This window comes from Chenopodium quinoa, unplaced genomic scaffold (assembly GCF_001683475.1).
Source record: "Chenopodium quinoa cultivar QQ74 unplaced genomic scaffold, ASM168347v1, whole genome shotgun sequence".
Classification (NCBI taxonomy): domain Eukaryota; kingdom Viridiplantae; phylum Streptophyta; class Magnoliopsida; order Caryophyllales; family Amaranthaceae; genus Chenopodium; species Chenopodium quinoa.
In genome coordinates this window covers 1,634,074-1,643,779 of record NW_018742345.1, presented here as the reverse complement: position 1 = coordinate 1,643,779, position 9,706 = coordinate 1,634,074, and the positions used below count along the sequence as shown (strand labels likewise).

The window sequence follows — 9,706 nt, the reverse complement described above, 5'->3', positions numbered from 1 at the left end:
GTTTCCCCCTGATTACTCCAAGCACCAACGGAAGAAGATTAGGAGAGATGCAAGGCATTACATATGGGATGATCCAATTTTGTTCAAGAGAGGTGTAGATGGTCTCCTAAGAAGGTGCGTTCCGGAGGAAGAAGTTCATAGTGTGCTGAAAATGTGCCACTCCGACCCTTGCGGAGGTCACATGGGGGCTAATAAGACAGCCCAAAAGGTTTTGCAATGTGGGCTATGGTGGCCCCATATTTTAGGGACGCGTGGGCATTTGTGAAGACTTGCGATTCTTGCTAACGGAGTGGAAACATTTCCAAGAAGAATGAAATGCCTCAAAAACCCATACTTGAACTTGAGATCTTTGATGTGTGGGGCATTGACTTTATGGGACCCTTCCCTTCCTCCCGTGGGAACCAATACATACTTGTGGCTGTGGATTACGTGTCTAAGTGGGTGGAAGCAATTGCCTCCCCTACAAATGATCACAAGGTGGTGGTGAAACTCTTCAAGAAGATTATATTTCCAAGGTTCGGGGTTCCTAGGACGGTTATAAGTGACAACGGGTCACACTTTGTGCATGGGGCCTTTCAAAGGATGCTTCAAAAGAATGGAGTACATCAAAGGTTCAGGACAACCTATCACCCTCAATCTAGTGGGCAAGCGGAAGTCTCCAATCGACAGATAAAGTCCATCCTTGAGAAGACAGTGGCGAAGAATAGGAAAGATTGGTCCGATAAGCTTGATGATGCACTTTGGGCATACCGGACTGCTTTCAAGACCCCAATAGGCACCACCCCATACCGCTTGATCTTCGGGAAAGCATGTCACCTCCCGGTCGAACTAGAGCACCGCGCTCAATGGGCTATCAAAAAGATAAATTTTGATCTAGCAAGCGCGGGAGAGCAACGGATGTTGGACCTTCATGAATTGGAAGAGCTTCGGTTGGACGCATATGACAGTGCGAACCTATACAAGTCCCGATCTAAGGAGTTCCATGACCGGAAGATAGAGCGGAAGGTGTTCAATGTTGGTGACAAAGTCCTCTTATATAACTCTAGGATGAAGCTCTTCCCCGGTAAGTTGATGTCAAGATGGAGGGGTCCATTCACTGTCAAAGATGTTTTCCCTTCCGGTGCGGTTGAGCTTTATGATTCTAGTGGGTTGCAATCCTTCGTGGTTAATGGGCAAAGGTTGAAGACATACTATGAGGGAGCTCATGTTGGTGTGATAGATGTGTTCGAATGCGGTCACAAGAGTTGAATGTGACCACGTCAAGCTATCAACGTTAAACTTAGCGCTTCCGGGAGGCAACCCGATTTTCATGATTTTACTAGAGTAGTTTCTTTTGTTTTGTAGTTGGTTTAGCTCCTAATTTGTGTGAGTTTTGTGTGCTCTTGTGTGTTTTTGTGCAGGTAGAAGATTGGTTAGAAGTCTGAATGAAGAGAGTGATGCGTGTCTTGAAGGAAAGAAAACCTGCAGACTGCAGCAGACAGCACGGCCGTGCCAGAATCCAGCACGGCCGTGCCACAATCTGCACGGCCGTGCCAAACCTCAAAAGCCCACTGACATTCTAGCACGGCCGTGCCATTTTCAGCATGGCCGTGTCAAGTAATAGCACGGCCGTGCCAATTTTAGCACGGCCGTGCCATCTGAAATTCTATTTCGCAAAAAGCCTGCCAAGCCAACACGGCCGTGCCAAATTCGGCACGGCCGTGCCAAACCTCAGCACGACCGTGCCAGTTATAGCACGGCCGTGCAGCGCGGGTTCCGGATAGTTTTTCGTGTTTTTTTAAACACGATTTCACTCAAACTCTCTCATTATTCCCCAACTCTCTAACACTCTTTCCTACCCTTTTTCTCTCTAAACTAACCCAAACCCCAACCTCCTCCCTCAATTCCTCAAATCAAACCCTAATTCCCCATATTCTTCTTTCAAGATCTCGACACCCTCCTTGCATTGGAGCATTTTTCAAGTGATTGGACGCAAAATTCGGCCCTCTTTGAGCTCGCCACAACTCCACTTCGTGGAGTCCTCGGTGAATTCGTTCTTAAACTCATTGATTTTCGCAATTTTTTTCCAATTTCATTCGTTTTATTGAATATTTGTTGTTGAATTGTGCTTTATTGTTGCAAGTTTGGGTGAACTAGTAGTGTTAAGGTAGTACATTGCATGCTAGGATAGTTTCTTGCTTTTAAATTGGTATATTGTGCTTAATTTCTTGAATCAAACATGCCTAGAACAAAGACATTGACTAGGAGACCGGGTCGGGACGATGCATCTTCATCCATGGTTCCACCCACGGTGGACACCATGGGTATTGTTTTTAATAAACCCGTCCTTTTTGGAAAATTTGTAGGATATCCCACCGACCGATCCGGCCTACCAAGTTCTACGACCCTTTAGCCGCTAGGGCTCTAGGGATCGAAAGCGACATGGTTCAACAATTTTCATTTACCAGCTTTGATTCTTTCCTTACCATGCATGCTCTCACTTACAAGAGGCTTACCCTCGAATTTTTGTCTTCTTTGTACGTGCATAGGGATGAGAATAACTCACCCCGGTACTTGTCCTTTCAACTAATGAACTCGGGCACCATTCAAATGTCGGTGGCCCAAGTTAATGCCGCCTTTGGGTGGACATCCGACCTGAAATATGGTCCTAAGGATGGCCACTCAAAACACTACAACTCCGGGTTGTTTTGGCGGCAAATCACGGGGAAAATGGATAGAGATCCCCGTAGGATAAGGCGACTTCCATCGTCAATCCCGCCTTTCGGTTGTCCCACAGGACCTTCTCCTCTACTATCTTTGCTAGAGGAGATAGTTCGGGTGTAGTCTCCATTAGGGAGTTACTGTTTATTTGGCACCTCACCCGTGGGGACGGGCGTCTAGACATGGGAGCGTGGTTACTAGACCACCTCGACGGTTTAGCCCGGGGTAGGGGTGATATTACTATCGGTGGCATGATCACCATTCTTGCGCAATATAATGGGATTGATTTTTCTAAATTGCAGGCTATCCCAAGCACTACGAGGCTTGATATGCGCACCTTGAGAGCCATGCAGTGGCTTGAAGGGACATCCCAGCCGGATTGCTATTTGTGGCTCGTAGCAGGCAAGCCATACGCCTACTTGCCCGATCCGGAGAGGACGGTGGTTTACAACAAAGACAACTGGATCTTCGACCCCGACTTCGCCTGGCACGAGGACGGAGGCACGGAGTATGTAGACCGCAATCCCCAGCCTCACCAGGGGGATGAGCAGGCCCACGGGGGCCAAGGAGGTGACGATGCTGATGATGATGATGATGACGAGGAGGGTGGCCTGGATGCGGCCCAGTAGATCCCGGCGCAAGACTTCGCCTGGCTCCGCCAAGGAATGGAAGATTTGAAGCTCGAGGTAGCGGATTTGCGCCGGTCGAACGAAGATATGACCTCCGCCTTCAGAGACCTGAAGAGGAGTGTTGATTATATGGCCTCCCGTTTCCCTTATGGCCCGGGCGGGCCTAGCTCGTGATCCCTTTCCCTTTCCCTTTAGTTACCTCCCTCTCCTTACTATTGTAAGTCCTTGATATATAAACATTGAGGACAATGTTTGATTCTAGCTTGGGGGGGGGGGGTCTTACTTGTATTCATTCGAAACAAAAACAAAAAAAAAAAAAAAAAAAAAAAAAAAAAAAAAAAGATTTACTGCTTTCCTAGACTAACCTTAACTTGTTTGCTAGTATGTCTTTCCTTTTTGCAGATTGGGAACATTCGAGACGCGGCATGAGTTTGAAGAACGATGCTATGGCCGTTAATTGGAGCTCCCGGGAAGCAAATTTGGTGAGATCGTTTCTTTTTTTTTTTTTTTTTGTGCTTAGGATAGTTTAGTTTAGGAATAAGTTGAATGGTTTGAGGATGTTTGATCGGTTCTAAGGAACCTGGGATCGTTGATGTTGATATCATTCGATCACTTGTTTGTCAATTGGGATTTTATGTGATTTTTATGCCTCGTTATGTGCCTTTCAACTTATTCAGTTGGCTTAGTTGTACATATGTTTGTGTTAGATAGGAAAAGCTTCTGCTATGAGGATGTGTGGTTTAGCTTATATGATATGCCTCGTAGTCTTTTCCTATGTTTTTGGATCATAATAAACTTGTCTAATTGCAAAATTTTGGAATATTGTTCATGGTTGGATTTGAAATGTGAATGAATGTGTATGGAATGTCTATTTCCACTTAAGCCAATGATGAATACACAGTTCGAGTCTATTGTTGATCAATGTGGACGAGTCTAGGCGAAGGGTAGAAATAGAACACTTTTGTCATGTGAAACTCTATGCCTTTGGGCTGTGGTAAGATGGAGTCGCTTCTCGGTTGTGGATTTCACCCCCTTGATTGGTAGTTGCTTTATTTGTTAGATCCCGTGAGGTTTATTTGTTCTAGCCTTCATCATTCTTGTTGAGTGGCATATTTGGATCCTTGATTACGCATTTTTCGATCTTTGTGTTGACTAGTAGCTCCCGAGACCGACTTGACACTTTTAAGGGAGGAAGAGGGCACCTTTTTCATTTTTCTTATTTTGTTCCTTTTGTTTTGTTACAAATTGATTTTCTTTTTACATCATCTTACTTGCTAACCATGTTGAGCTTTAATTCCATTCTTGGTTAACCGTGTTACAAACCCGATGGCCAATGTTTTACCAACCCTTAGTTGTGAAGCGTTTACCTAGATAGGTTTGTTGAGCTTATTGTTTACTAATCAAGAAATAAAGTTTGATTGTTGGTTTGAGCAGGTGTGAAAGTGAGCCTAATTGTAAATATGTAATGTGAAAGTCATTTTTTCCATCAATAAAAAAAAAAGAAAAAAAAAGAAGAAGAGAAAAGTCGTCCGAATTGTGAAAAAGGCAAGGACACATAAATTAAGTTTTGAAGTTTGAAAGAGGTCATTTGAGTGTGTATTATATGGATAATTTGGGATGTGTAAGAATGTGAATCAATGAGATTGTGGAAAGTGAATTACATCTTTTGAACTATTGTTTTTGAGAATTGTGATTCTTGCGCTTCATTTAGGAATTAACCCCACTTTTTTAAATTGTTTTCACCTACCTTACCCATTTCCAATACATTATAACCCTTTTAAGACCCTTAGACTTTAGAGGTGTTCAGTTCTCAAACGGTGGAGGGAGATACCTTTCAACCCTATGGAAAGATTATGCGTAATCGAGATGTCGGGATACCTTTGTTATTTCCTCAAAACATCACTTCTTCCGGTTCCTTCGAGGAATCACGAGGGGCCAATTAGGGTGGTGATTTGAAGAAAAAGGGGAGGACGTGGCCGGTTTGGTCGGGTTTAGAGGGAAGCATGATTTCTTTGTTCTCTATGCTTGGTTTAGGTCTTGTTCGCATTTGATCAACGATATCTTGGATTGTGTGTCTCGTTGCTTGTTTGAGTGAGTTTTCCTTCCGTGCATGGTTGTTCTAAGTAGGATCCATTGATTTCATTCCATGCTTAATTTGATTTGTTCGGCATAGTTTATTTGATCTTGTGTGTGTTTCCCTTGGTTTTTGCTCGAAGACTAGCAAAAGTGTAGCTTGGGGGGTTTTGACAAGCGCACTTTAGGGCGCGCTTTAGAGCATATTTTAGGATGATTTTGGACGTATTTGGGGCCGCTTTGGCCGATTATTACCTTGTTATGCTTACGTTCCCCATATTACGTGCTTCACGGGTTTTCGGTTTGTTTTTGATGTGTTTTCAGGTAATATCAACCGAGTTTAATCTGATCCCGAGCCCTTGATGCGTAACCGAGCTAGCCTTGACCGGAGTCCGAGGAGTTAAGGAAGTTCAAGTGCCGTGCATTGATTACAGAGCACAGGCAGCACGACCGTGTTACCATAGGCACACCCGTGCTGGCCTATAAGCAAGCAACCCCAGGCAAGGCAGCACGGCCGTGCAAGCCAATAGCACGGCCGTGTCAGTATCCACGCACCCGCACGGCCGTGCAGGCCATTAGCACGGTCGTGCCAGATGTTGCACGTGCCCGTGTCAGCTTCAGTATGAGCCCCGTGCTAGAGCATATTCAGCACGGCCGTGCCATTTTTAGCACGGCCGTGCCAGGAAGCTTCACGGCCGTGCCATATATAGCACGGCCGTGCCAATTTGAAGAAGAAATCCGGTTTACTTACTGACAAGCTAGCACGGCCGTGCCAAATACAGCACGGCCGTGCTGATCCAGGGTTAACTGCGCGCTTGACTTCTCCGCATTAGAAGACGTATATAAGGCCCAACTTTAAGAGGATTCCTCAGACAGTTTTAGAGATAGTTTTGAGAGCCTTTGTAGAGAGTTATTGGAGAACGTTCTTAGTATTAGAGATTCATTAGTTTTCTTAGAGATATTTCTAGAGATTTTAGTTTTCTTGGATTGATTTGAAGCAAGATTTGTGAAGATTCTTTGTATTATTCATTGACGACGGATATCAAAGTTCTGAACTTTTCCATTGATTCGCATCAATACAATTGGTATTATTCATTCTTGTTTATTAATCAAGCTTTATTATTCCTTAATAAGAATTCATGTTTATATCTATTATGCTTTTGGAATTCATTATTGCTTTGATTATGAATATGTGTGAGTAGTCTCCTAGCTAGGGTTTCGGGATGAAACCCGGCCTAGGTAATCTATGTAATTGAGGATTGATTTTGATAAACGGATTGTGATTAAATTGATTATATGCGATTGCATGTTAATTCATTATAATAGGAGTAGCTAACCTAGAATCTTGAATTTGATTGCATGATATCCTTGATTTGAACAAGAGATTGTGAATTGAGTATTTCATTATTGAATGTGGTTTGATTATGTATCGAGTAATGTTAAGTGCATGAGAAATCCAAGCTTAGTATTGCCCGTTGTCTTCCTATCACATGATATTGATCAGACATATAGTCTTTGCATATCCCGTTTGTCTCTGTGATTCCTTGTTGCGTAGTTACCGATGGTTTGGTGAATTCTCGTTCTCCCTAGTGTCTTAGTTTATTGATTTATTCCATCTTATTAGTAGTATTTTAGAACACCATTTTTCCATTGATTTCGAACTAGCTTAGGTTTAAGATTGATTTGCAATTACTCTCGTTCCTCGTGGACCGAACCTTTATTTGCCATTGTACTTGGTTATAGGGTGTTCGTATAAGTATTGTTTGATTGAGAGTTAGATTGTAGCGACCGATTTAACCCTTGTCATTTACAAATTTTGTTTGACTTGGGGAAAGGGTAGATAACGACATACATTTTCCCCCTCGTCATGAGCATCCCAATGATTCCTTGAAGGAACCGGAAAAAAAGATTTATTTAGGCTACTCGACATCTAGACTATGCATCCCCTTTCCTTAGGCAATGACCCATGATTCCCTCCCCCACTACTACAAAAAGTGGAATAAGAAACGCAAGAGACAAAACGGTTAACATAGATAAGCGTTTTGTAAAACAAAATAGAACATTTTCCTTTCCCAACCGTTCTATATGTTGAAAAATATAGAACAGTTTGCTTATCCAAGCGTTCTCTATTTATTTATCTGAAAAAAAAAAATTATTAAAAAAAAAGTTAATATAGAACGGTGTTTCACAACAACCGTTGTGCGTCTTTTACCTTTAACTTACTACTGTATTACTTCCGTCTAATAAATGGTTCTCTTTTCTAGTTTTCTTCCGTTTGCCAAAAAATTTGTCTAATATAAGATGCTATTACTCTTTTCCTTTAAAAACATAATTTTTAATCTTCAAAATTTTTAATCTTCAATTTTTCTCACGTTCGTAGTTTTCTATTTGATTAAATCCTAAATTCCCATTTTCGTTGCTCTTATAAGGAAATGGAAAATTAGGGTTCGAACAAAAACACATATCTGGAGAAGGCTTCAAAGGTTCGATTCTGTTTTTCATTTGATTGAAATTGTTTAATTATCTTGAAATTATTTGACATGATTAAGGTTTCAATTATCATCCTGTTGTGCCAAAATCGAAAAGAATTTTTGTATTTATTTGACCAGCAATTTTTGTGACGAAATCTTTTTTTTTAAACAAAATTATTTTGGTTTAGATCTGACTTGTTGATTTTGCTTGATTAATATTATTCAGATCTTGAATTTGAGGTTAGTTTTGAATGTATTTTTTCAAGGTTTCGTAAATGGTTCATGGTGAGATTATAGTTCTCATAAATTTATATAGTTTGTTTCAATTCATGGTTTTACTCATGTTGTGCAGTTCGGCCATGTCCACGGCGACCTGATTGGAAGGAGGTAGTCAACTTCATAGGACTTGAGGTGGTCACCATTGACAGATGATAAACGCTATGCTTTAACTCCACTAAGAAGTTTTAACGTATGATTATTTTCCTTTTTTTTTGTAATTTTACTTTTAATTAAATTTGGGATTGTTTTTTATTATTTACATATTAACTTTTTTGTCTTCTGCTTTTCGATATGGAATGTTTGGGGAATAATCAAGAAGATTTAGTTTAATGGTGGAAACTTGATTTTATGGATTTGAGTGATATTAGAAGTGATATTTTTCGATTAGTTGTGTAATTGTTGCTCATATTTTTGCAGGTTAATAAAATAAAGGTGAGAAGTCTTCATAAAAAAGATGAGAAGTCAAGTCTTAAAAAATAAAGATGAAAAGATGGAGTGCATAAAGATTTTTTATTTTTATTATTTTTTTTTTTTTTTATTTGAGAAAATGGAGTGCATACAGATCTTTGTAGAACTAGTTTCTTTTTATTGTCCTTTGATGTCTTGTTATATTATTATTATTTTTTTTACATTAATTGTATAAACTTTTATGCTCTTGTAGTTCAGACTTCAATTTTATATACTGTACTCTATATATTTTTATTTAAAATTTTCTATTTGTAAATTAGATGTCGAATATTGTGCAATTTTTTTTTTATAAAAAAAAAAGTAGAATAGAGAACTGTTGGCTTACAAAACCATTCTCTTTGGTAATGGAATTATTTCCATATCTTAGGAAGGGAAAAGAGAACGGTTATGTCTGACAACCGTTCTCTATAGTTAAGCAAACAAAACACCTCTCTTAACCGTTCTATATACTTTACACATCGCTTAGCAGAAGAACGGTCCTTAGGCGCTCTATAAAGCCTGTTTCAACTGTTCTATAAGCCCTTTTTTATAGTAGTGCCCCGAATAGTGACTCAACTTCTAATTCGAAGGGGCTTTCCCAAAGGTTGTAACATAAGGCATAAAGGGTGAAGGTAGGCTAAAATTTAAAATTTGGCGGTTTACCTAAATTGTGACGCAAAGATTGCGCTTTTCTTTACACCATAACCAAGTAATCACCAAACAAAAACAACAACACCCCCAAGCTTATTCAAATCTATAAATCACAAACATATACACAAAAAGCGTGAGAACGCTTCCCCCCATGCTTAAATGGAGCGTTGTCCTCAATGCTCAAAAAGGGAGAATACTCACATCAAAATATTTTTGGATATTTTTTTTTATTAATAGTGCTTTGTCCTCGCCTCTTTTAACTTTGGACGGCTTTTTCAATTTTGCACTTATTAGTCCATGCATTTTATAACTTAGGACGACTTTTACTCAAACACATTTGCCATTATTCACATTGAAAACATAACACAAACTTGCTTCAAAGAAACCAAATATCCCAACTTTTCCACCATAAACTCCATCAAGAATAATCAATTGCTTCACAAAAACAAGAAAAGA

At 40.3% G+C, this 9,706-nt stretch overlaps 1 long non-coding RNA gene across 1 annotated transcript; it reads left to right on the top strand.

Annotated features, from left to right (window-relative positions):
* Window positions 1-7,235: 7,235 nt before the first annotated feature.
* On the top strand, window positions 7,236-8,832 carry LOC110693341. The gene is made up of 2 exons (XR_002505579.1): window positions 7,236-7,885; window positions 8,226-8,832. It is a non-coding gene; the product is annotated as an uncharacterized LOC110693341 (long non-coding RNA).
* Window positions 8,833-9,706: the final 874 nt, after the last annotated feature.